Source organism: Lagopus muta, chromosome 1 (genome assembly GCF_023343835.1).
Source record: "Lagopus muta isolate bLagMut1 chromosome 1, bLagMut1 primary, whole genome shotgun sequence".
NCBI classification, from domain to species: Eukaryota; Metazoa; Chordata; class Aves; order Galliformes; family Phasianidae; genus Lagopus; species Lagopus muta.
Genome location: NC_064433.1, coordinates 145103756 through 145114725, shown reverse-complemented (window position 1 = coordinate 145114725; position 10970 = coordinate 145103756). Strand labels below are relative to the sequence as shown.

General features: G+C 40.9%; 1 non-coding gene across 1 annotated transcript; it reads right to left on the bottom strand.

The window, feature by feature from the left end:
* Nucleotides 1-8696: 8696 nt before the first annotated feature.
* Nucleotides 8697-8769, bottom strand: TRNAF-GAA (transfer RNA phenylalanine (anticodon GAA)). The gene has a single exon. It is a non-coding gene; the product is annotated as a tRNA-Phe (tRNA).
* Nucleotides 8770-10970: the final 2201 nt, after the last annotated feature.

The window sequence follows — 10970 nt, the reverse complement described above, 5'->3', positions numbered from 1 at the left end:
TATTTAATTGTTTTTAAAAGGGTTAGTATTACTTGTCTGCTCCCTAATCCTTCCCCCATCATTACACCAGAGATAGCTGGTAGGGCTGGTCTGGCTGACAGACTTTCACAACTGTCACAGCTGAGCATTTATTACCCACGTGGCAGGGCACAATCTATAAGATCAATACATATACCAGACATGCAGATAAGCAGTTTTCTCAGGACACTGAGAAAAAATGACTTTTAAAAGCTGTTAGCATGCAGCTCATGATGCAACTCCAGTGCTAAAAGAATAAAACTACTCAATCAAAAGTGAGAAGTTGAAGACCTCTGAGATCATCTTGCCCGATCACCAATCCATCCCCACCAAGCTCATTAACCACATTTCTCAGAGTCACATCTACACATTTCTTGAACACCTCCAGGGTCAGTGACTCCACCACCTCCCTGCATAGCTCATTCCAGTGTCTGATCACTCTTTCTGAGAAGAAATTCTCCCTAATGTCCAACCTGAACTTCTCCTGGTACAACTTGAGGCCATCACCTCTCATCCTATCACTATTTACCTGGGAGAAGAGGCTGATCCCTAAAATATGAAACGGGTTTAAACTCATCTCCCTTAGGATTCAATTGATCTGCAAATGGCTTTTGCCTTCTGCTGTCCTTGACACAAAATGCAAAATAAGGTGGAAAACTAGACTAATTGTTGGAAAAATATGTTGAAGAAGCTCAAAAATTACAAATGGAAGCACTAACTCAAAAACACTCTGAACTATGCTCCTCTCTATTCTCCTCAGCACCTGAGAACACCTCTCTTGGTTAGGAAAAAATCAGTCCTTGAATCTAGGTTAGGCAGACTCTTGAGACAAAGTTATGAACATTACACATTATTGCAATTAACAGTGAAAGTAGGAAAAACAAGTAACTTTTAGAGAATTTGGATAAGAGTATGGAGAAAAGCAATAGCAGATAGATGACACTATGAAGATTAGCTGCAGGGGAAAGAAAAGCATGACCAGAAGAGTAGCATGTAATTTTTCTTATGATTACTTCCTTCCACCACAACTATGTAATTTTACAAAGCTGGCAATGTGCTAAGGCACATAGAATAGATACAGTGTTAGGCTTTAGTCCTTAGACCTCGGGGCCCTCAGTGTGAGAACATTTGGATAGACAGACAAATGGACAGTACCCACATCATATCAGTGCCTGTTCCAAGTCTGTTGATCCCACTGTGTGACACATAGTGTCTGCTGAGAAACGTTTCAAAAAGGCAATTGTCATTCACTATCCAAATTTACTACAGCTTCCCCTCAGCTACCTGGTTAAACAAAGGAGCTGTTATTAGGGCTACACAATAGTAACACTATACCAATTTTACAACATCATGTTGAATGGCTTTTTATTTACTACGGGGTTTTCCTGTCTCTTGAAAATGAGTATCTCTGTGAATTGGCGCTGCTGATGAGTGCTGCTTCTCTACGGCTATGAAAGAACCTTTCAAACAACTAACATGAGCACTTGAGCCACGGCTGAAACCTTGGAGACTCAAACTGCAATCACACTGTTTTGTCAGCTCTTGTGAAATACTGGGTCAGGCTATCACAGCTGGAATTGGGGCAAATTGATTAGTTAAAATATTTTGGCTTTGCATTAGAAGTACACAAACACAGTATTTCAGCTACCTGGTAGTCTGTAATGCGCAGGCTCATCCTTAAGATAAAACTATTGTCTAAGATCCATATGGATACCTAAACATCTTGGGACTTAATGTATCTTTTTTTAGCAAGAGAAACAGAAATACTGAAAACAGAATACTCAAAGGTACAGCAGGCAAGAAAAACCCCTACACACATCTCACAGGAGTACTATAGAATTCCTGAGCTGCAAGTAGGCAATAGGTTCCCACTTTTTTAATAATGAGAGTATTGTTTCTCAGGCTCCTTCTACTGTAATCAGGCACAGATTAGCATCAGGACAGAAAAGTACTTAGCCTTTGGCTTGTCCAAGGAATTTTGTTGAAAATAAAATGTTCAATATATTCAACTGAAAAAATAAACCATATGATGATTCATAAGGAGCGGTGATAATTCCAAAGATAACTAGAAAGACAATTCTATACAGAAAGCTGCAAGCAGAAAAGGATCAAGATGAAAGTGAAAAAAAAAAGAGGCAAGAGGAGCAAAGCCCAAGAATACACTTCTATCAACAAAAGAAGAAAAAAAAAAACAACCAAGACACCATATCTTAAGATACACACACATTCAATTAATTAAGTGAATCCTCGGTATCTCAAGCTGAGCATGCAGAAACAATGAATGCTTCTAGAATATTTAGCCTTTATGAATATTTTTCTTTCTTTTCTTTGAAGAAAATATTACACTTCTGACTCTTTATTCTGCCAAGTCTTTATCTTAGTTTAGGGACATTACATTGTCATAAACCTCATCTGAATAAGAATAGATTCTAATTCTATGGAAAAAGTTTCAAACATGGACGAAAAGTACTTATCAGCGTTGGGATTTTTTACTGTATTTCTTGAGGTAATTTAAACACAAAGTTGTGCTTAAACATAAAGAGATTTAGGGAACAATACAGTGACAAAATCCTACCGAAGGTGGCCCCTGAGCACTCCATTCCACAATTGCTGCAGCACAAAGCTGCAGCATTTCTCACCTCCTCAAGGAAGGGAAACTTCACTCCCTAACCTGGAGTTCTGTCTCTGGCACTCACACTTTCAGCCATTTTAAAACAGGGGATCTTATTAATGTTTATAAATATCTTAAGTATGAGAGACGAAGGGACGTGGACAACCTCTTTTCAGTGGTCTGTGGGGAAAGGACAAAGGGGAATGCCCATAAACTGGAGCGTAGGAAGTCCTGCACCAAAATGCAAAGGAACTTCTTCACAAAGAGTGTGAAGGAGCACAGGCTGCCCAGGGGGACTGCAGGTTCTCCTCTGGAGATATTCAAGGCCCACCTGAATGCCTACCTGTGCAGCCTGCTTTGCAGGGAAGTTGGACTCCATGATCTCTGGAGGTCCCTTCCAACCTCTACAATTCTGTGATTCTGCAGTCAAGCCTTACTGTTCTCTCTCTGTGCCAGATCATTGTTTGATCATGAATTACCATTGCAGAGCAGCTGTAATTTGAATTTCCCCATCATTGGTTAGCAAGAAACTCAACTGACTATAGCTTAGTATATTTTTCATTGCCCCAAAAATCATGCAACAGATGTTAGACATGCACACAACATGAAAACAGACATATTCAGAATCTTTTGAATGGAAACTAATTCAGGCTAATCTTTAGCCAAAGCATGCATCAAAACCCAACTCTTGGTTTATATCTTAAGTGACATAAATATTTTGGCTGCTGATTTCAACTGTTGTCAATTTATGTGCTCTAGATTATGTAGCACAAGATACATGATCTGAGGTAGTTTTCCAATACTGCCACTCAGTATGTATTGTTTGAGTACTTAAGAATCTCACTGGACAAGCTCTGAAGCAAAGCTACTTAATATACAAGGTAGAAGCCAGTTCAAAAGCAGAATAACTCTATTATGCATCTTCTTCATTATGCATCCTTTTACTGCTTCACTGCTTGTCTCTGCTTTCTCTGATCCTCCTTCCATTCCATTCTGCTTTTCCCTTCCTGTAGGCACACACTGGCTCTCATTGATCTGCATCCTCTTCTTCCTCCCCCACAGACCACTGCTCTTTCACAGCATTACCCTTTGTCTCCTCATCCTGCAGTCGGGAGAATGAGGCTAAAGTTCAGGCACACAGAACAGCTCTGGAGATCTCATGATCCCACCCTTGCACAAAATGCCTCTTGATACAAAGAGTCTCATCAGCTCCTGCTTTCTCATATTTACATTATTTATCCAGTCACTTTCTAATTTACAGACTGCTTTTCCTTTAGAAACCTCACTGAAAAATCAATCTACATGCCATGGTATATTCAAGTACTGTTAGAACGGAAGCAACTCAGAGAAGAGTAACCTGGCCAGGCCTCACATCAAATACACAAAATTTAAAGCCATGATTTCATATTGAATTAAATACAGTTTCACAGTCTTAGGTGAGTTTCCTTTTGCCAACAGCAGTAAGGCTGCTGTGCTTATGTGCCATCAGTCTGGACTCTGGATTGCTCGAGCTTTCCTTGCATTGTGAATTCCACTCGTCCATCTCTCCCTGATTTTATCAGCAGGCTTCCAGGTGACAGAGGATGAAATTTATCTCACCTAATGTTAGACATCTATTGATTGCTGAAATCTACATTGAACTGGTCACCAAAGGCTCCCTCTACAGGGTCCTCTTAATGGAGACAAAAAGCTTTTAGGGTGCGATTCACTTGGCTTGTTTTCTGTGCTCACATTAGGATAGAATGAATTGTATCACACAAGGGCATAATCTTCTTCATTTATTTATTTTTAGCAGAGTCTAGGGTTCAGTGGTATTCAATACACATTAAAGATTTATGTTTAGACAGATGAGTCCCACCTGGGTTCCCACTGATCCCTCACTAGGCCTTGCAGTCCAGTTAAACTTCACTCCCACAAGTCAGGAGAAGACTACAATGGAAAATCACTACTTAAAGACATCCACTTTGCAAGTTCCAAGTTTGATTACACTTTGCTTCTCACCTCTCCAAGTGCATAAGATAGCTGAAGCATATGTGTATTTCTAGTTTGTTCAGAAAGATCCTAAAATTATACAGTGTTTCAGTATAGTAGATGTGTGTGACAACTGTTTCCACAGCCTTAAATAAATGTTATGTTAAAATTGCTGATGCTTTTACACTTGAAATCATGTACTGCCTGTGCATAGTATTATTCATCTTTGTCAAAGATAATGAGCAGTTCCATTTCCTTCGCAATATCTTTCTTTTGTTGTCTTCTGCCTTATTCCCTCATTTAACACATCTGAGAAAACTCTTCAGAGATCAGGAAGCTGCATCATCAATCAGCTAACAATGTAACATGTCATTTTATACCCAAATAGATATATTTTTTCCATTGCATATCAGATGTACAATTTACAATGTGCAGATTGTGGTGAGGTGAGAGTTAATGTCTTCTCCCACATAACTTGCAACAGGACTAGAGGGAATGGCCTCAAGTTGTGCCAGGAGAGGTTCAGGTTGGATGTAAGGAAAAATTTACTCTCCAGAAGAGCAGTCAGGCACTGGAATGGGCTGCCCAGGGAGGTGGTTGAGTCACCATCTCTGGAAGTGTTCAAGAATTGTTTAGGTGCTGTACTAAGGGACAGACATGGTTTAGTGGGGAAATATTGGTGGTATGTGGACAGCTGCACAGGATGACTGTCTTTGGCAACCTTGGGAACTATATGATTCTATGAAGGAACAGGGATGAAAGCTGAAGATACTTATAGTATAAGTAAATAAAGTACTGACTGGTAGACAGAACCATCTTTAGTAAGGAACACCACTAATCTCAGCATCATCAGCTGACAAAGAATGTGTAAACAAAGACAAGGAGATCTACCACTCAGGATCACCACTATATCTGCACCAGAGCTGTAGAAACTGCCTGTCCAAAGGGTGCCAAAGACTTCTTTATTTCTAGAGCTATTTCATCGGTTTCTAAACTAGAGTAACACTCAAGATAGTCACAGAATATAAGGTAGGATTCACTTAATGAACTTGGGCATCTGGGAGATAAAGAGCAAAATCTCAGTTACTGTGTGGTTCCCAATAATTGATCAAGGGAAAGAAGCAGCCCTGCAGGATGACCCATCTCATTCTCAGACAGGCATCCTGGAGAGGTAATGTCTCATCTCTGTTCTAATTTCTCTACCTTCATCATCAGAGGTGACAAGGAAGACTAACACAGACACTAAACTTAAGTACCTAAAATGAAGAGAGATTAATCCCCTGTATACAGTTGTGGTAGGAGACAACCTGATTTACACACAGCAGATACATGCTGGCTGACAAAATGTGATGTCAAACATGAGTTATTTCAATATCCTAGTTTGAACACACATGGTGCTCTCTATGTGCAAAACCCACAAGAAGCCAGCTGGCTAGCACACAGGCTGCCTCTATGGTTCATCTGTCAGCACACAGTCAGGAAAGCATGAGCGAAAGATCTCATGTGCAGAACAAAAGGGGTAAGGCAGAAGTCCTCATAGAATCACCAAGGTTGGAAAAGACCTCCAAGATCATCTAGTCCAACCATTCACCTACCACCAATATTTCCCACTAAATCATGTCCCTCAGTAAAACATCCCAATGTTTCTTGAGCTCCAGGAATGGTATCTGCCAACAGATGGCCCAGTTACAGAGAAATAAATATCAGGACAGAAAATCCAGGTCTGGCTCTGTGCTATATTAATAAAATAATTTGAAAGACAGTACAGATGCAGTATCTGAAATAACACCAGAAATTTCTAAGGCCTTGACCTTACGTTGGTCCTAGAGCCAGTTCTAGAAGGTACTCCTCTCTCACTTTTTATTCAAGATACTAACATTACTACTTCTCCTAATAGAAGACACAAAATGGAACAAAAGACATTCATCCCCATGTCATGTGAGCTAACCCTCAAGAACATTGCCAGTCAAAGCAATGAATGTGCCCTTGCTTTGTGCAAATACATACATGGTACATCCAAACAAAAATACACTGTTTCCCCTGAGGTTCACTGAGGAATAAAGATAACATTGATAATCACAGCAGGACTGATGGTTAAAAGTTCTCAACTTCCCCAAATCTGCTTTCTAATCTATACTATAAATTCCTTATTTCAACATTACCATGGAACATGAATTCCGTGTTACTACCAAAGTGCAAAGCAAGAGCATCGATGGGCTGAGGGAACACGAAAACTTCTGAGGATTTGGAGGAGAAAAGTCTTGTTTCCATGGGGCTCCTGAACTCAAGCAGATAAAGCTTTTCAATCTTGCTAACTCAAATAAAAAAAAATAAAAAATAATAATAATAAAAAAATTGGATGGGGAATGCTAGATTCTAGAAGTGCATAAACAGCTGGATTTTTTCTTTTTAAATACATTTCTTCCCCATAAAACTGCAAAACACAGATCTAGTTCTTTTTCATAAGATCAGATAGCAGGCAGATGATAAGTATGGCTTGCTACTAAGGAAAAAAAAATCTTAAAGCTCAGCATGAGTCCTGACTCGTGTTTTTTAAATCTCTTGTATTGATCATACTGCATATCTAAATGAGATTTAATGGATATCTGTAAATAGCACAGGCTACAAAGTCAAGAGACAGATACAAATCTTTTGTAACAGACCGATTTTCAGTCTAAGAGAGCAAATTTTACATGTAGGAGTAACATTTGCTCACCACAGAGAGGTTGGCAAGGCAGCAACAAGCACCAGGAGGGCAGCTTTCCGCATGGAGAAGGGGAGGACTTAACAGAGGAAGCAGATGCAGAAGTCTGGGGGCAGGAGGGAGGTAAAGGAGCATCTCATCTGCACAGCATTGCTCTGGTTTCCATTCACTAAAATCAGAGATTCAGTAGCTGAGGATGGTCATGGACAAAGCAGATGACCCAAATCCCACAGCACTGCAAATTGTGATTTTCATTTGAATCCATGTGAGGTATCAGTTTCATTATCTGACAGTTGCTTAAAAATGTAGATACATTTCAAAAAATGTAGATACATGGTTTAATGCTTGTGGTAGCAATGGTAATGGGAGGATGGCTGGACTAGATGCTCTTGTAGGTCCTTTCCAACCTTGTGATTCTATGATTCTAAGAATTGGATTCTGTTGTCAGCATCCCCAAGGCAGTCACTCTCATCAGTGCAGGGTCTCTTAGTTTCTGTTCAACTTCACAAAACCTGTGAGGAGGGAATTGCTGTTGCAGGTAAGATGTAATACTGTCAAATGAATGAAAAAGGCTTAAAAAGTATCTTTAAGTAAAATAGTGATATAAGCAACTATACAGCCATTTTCCTGCCTTATTATTAAGGGTGTAAAATTGCATTCTCCCAGCCCTATTAACCAGGTACCCAATGGCAGAGTGCTCCTTACATCGGACAAGCATTTTGGGAACAGTGGTTGGTGGGATGTTCTGGCAAAAGGGGGAGGCAGGCAGCGATGACTTTCCCTGCTCAGGTAAAAGGTGGCTCAATAGCAGCACGGAGCTGAGCCACTCCTGTGTTTCGAACCAATAACGTCAGTGCCGAAAGACTTGGTGTATTGTTGCGATGTCAGCATATGAGAAAGGGTACAAGAGATGTTTTGGAGAAAATGTTTAGCAGTACTCATACCGACAATCTAATGGTCTCAAGTTAAAGGCAGGAGTATATCTGGAACGGTTGCGACAGTTTACCTGGGAACTAAACGATGTTTTTCGCTGAAAAACAGATGCCAGCCTTGCAAATAACGCTTCAGAAAAAATCCGAACGATTGGCTCCACCTTAAAAGTGGAGAAACGAGAACGAGGAGCTGGGCGGACAGTCCGCACAGACCGGTTACATTCAGCGCTGCTGTGATTGCAGCCGGCTGCCGACAGAGGGCGCTGCTACCCGCTCGGTCCACACGTTCAGCGGGTTTTTCCAAGAGCGAGGGGAGTGAGGCCGCCCCTCCTGAGAGGGGCGCGACGGGCGGCTGCCCGGCCGTCCTGAGTATTGCTGTGTACGGGAACAGCCTCGGTCTGCTGATGCCTCCGGGGTGTACGGAGAGCGGAGGGGGATAAAAAAAAGAAGCAAAACTACTTGCCGAAACCCGGGATCGAACCAGGGACCTTTAGATCTTCAGTCTAACGCTCTCCCAACTGAGCTATTTCGGCTCGTGTTGGGTGCGAAGCTTAGGAACTGCTTCTAATCCATTTTTTACAGAGTATCTGGTTGATGACTCAGAATATTTTAAGTGGAAAAAACACTTTTGGATGTTCCGTGCTACCAGATACACGGCAAACGACAACAGCACCTCAATGCAGAGACGGCATTAACACAAAAATATACAGATATCTGCATCCATTTACACTCAAAAGAAAAGTACTTTGCCTGCAACGCTTTGGGGGTGGCAAAAAATAGAATATTCTGTGGGATTCAGGAGCGTTAGATCAGCAGTGTCTTTGCCTCCGAGCTTTCAAGAACTGCACTCTGAAGCATGACCAATCCCACACACAAAAAGGAAGCGCGGCCCCGGACTCGTTTGTCAGTGGTTTTACATAAGGACGCACCTGTAAGGAAAGCTGTGTCTACAGATCTGCCAAGACCATCCAAATGTATTTGTAACAGAAACTAGCCTGTTCCCACAGCTAGGCATTTATTCCATGTCCCATGAGCTCCAGCCTGATCTGCCTGTGAGGACGTCCCTTGCTCACACTCATGATATGTGGGAGGAAACTGCCATTGCCTGCTGCCTCACACTCTTACCAGCCCAACAACCAAACACAGCTCCCACACAGTCCAGCAGACACAGGCCCCACAGCCCATCATTCCTAGGGCAGGTGGACAGCAATTGGTGTTGTCTCAGGCGCTTGCTTTGCCTGCCTTCCACTGCTGCTTGCAAGAAACTTGCAGGCTTTGTGCATTAAGAAAACACAGCAATGTTGATTTCCCCCCAGTGCACACTTCACAAGCCCATGGCACTTTATGAGTTGCTTGCAGAAGAACTAATCCATCCCACAACAGTTACCCAACAGAGATGTAGAAGAGTTTTAAAAATTTCTGAAGTCTGAGCCTCTCCTCTGCCACAGAAGATGGGCAGAATCCCTCTTCCAAAGGCCAGCCTTTCTCCTTCAGAAAGCTTCCCCAATTTAAGCAATATAGACACCTACTCCACTTATTTTATGAGGGTAACCTCAGTTTCACAGCAGTGCAAACCTTGAGAAAAGCAGACAAAAATTTCTGTGCTCATAGAATTTAACATAACCACCTTTTCCTTCTTCCTATCTCGCAAATAAAATGTGAAGCATAACCCTACAGCATTACAGCTCCCCACGTTAACAGTTCACTAGCTGATCCTTTGTCATTTTCTTTCTACAGCAGAAGACAGAAGGTTAGCAACAAAACAAGCAGTTTTCTTTTGGAGTAAAGACTTTTCCTTGAGAAATGAATGCTATCAGAAAACTCACCTGCTAGGCCAACCTGACCTACAACATCAGAGCAGCTCAAAGACTCCACGATTTAAATAATAAATATGCTGAGTAGAAATGGGTTCAGCTTCTCAAACACTTTGATTAAACCTTCAAAAACATTGACATGAAGTAGAACACTTTCCACTAAAAGCTGATCATCTTTTTGACGCATCCATTCTCAATAATGCTCCTCGTGTAAAGCTTGCATCTTCAGCATCCCAACATTCAAAATAACTTTCCAAATTTCTACTCAATCGCAAAGTACTCATTTCTTCTATTTCTGACATTATCATGTTAATTATTTTTAACATCTCAAAGACAACGTACCTATTTGTCAAATTAAAAAAAACAGGTTCAAGAACCTATAACTTCCAGTCCTAAAATTAAAGGCTCTTTATATCACCAACATATATTGCACTGCTGTGCTTCTGATGTATTTCTCCAACATAAACACATGGGAAATACATGTTTCTCACTGCAGTTCACCCAGACGACTTGCCATGTCAAGAACGAGTACAGCAGAAATGCATCTTTGCAATACTTCACCTATTCCTGTTACTGACTTTTGTATAGCACCAAACGATCAGATAGTTAAATAACACCATGTATTGTAAGCTGTCTCTCAGGAAAAATCTTAATATACCAATGCCATGTTTCAGTCAATGCAAGAGATTTAAGCATGTCATTGGGACAAGGGTACATATCCAGTATGCCAAATATTCTAATAGACCAGTCTATATTAAGACCTGTAATTTTCATTCCCAAGTGATGATTCTAGTATCAAACTAAGCATCAGAAACTCAAAAACAATAAGTGCAATGCAATCTAGCAAAGCATTATTATCCCACCTTGTCACAGATACATGTTCCAAGGCTATAGAATACATATTTGGTGTAGAAGTTACA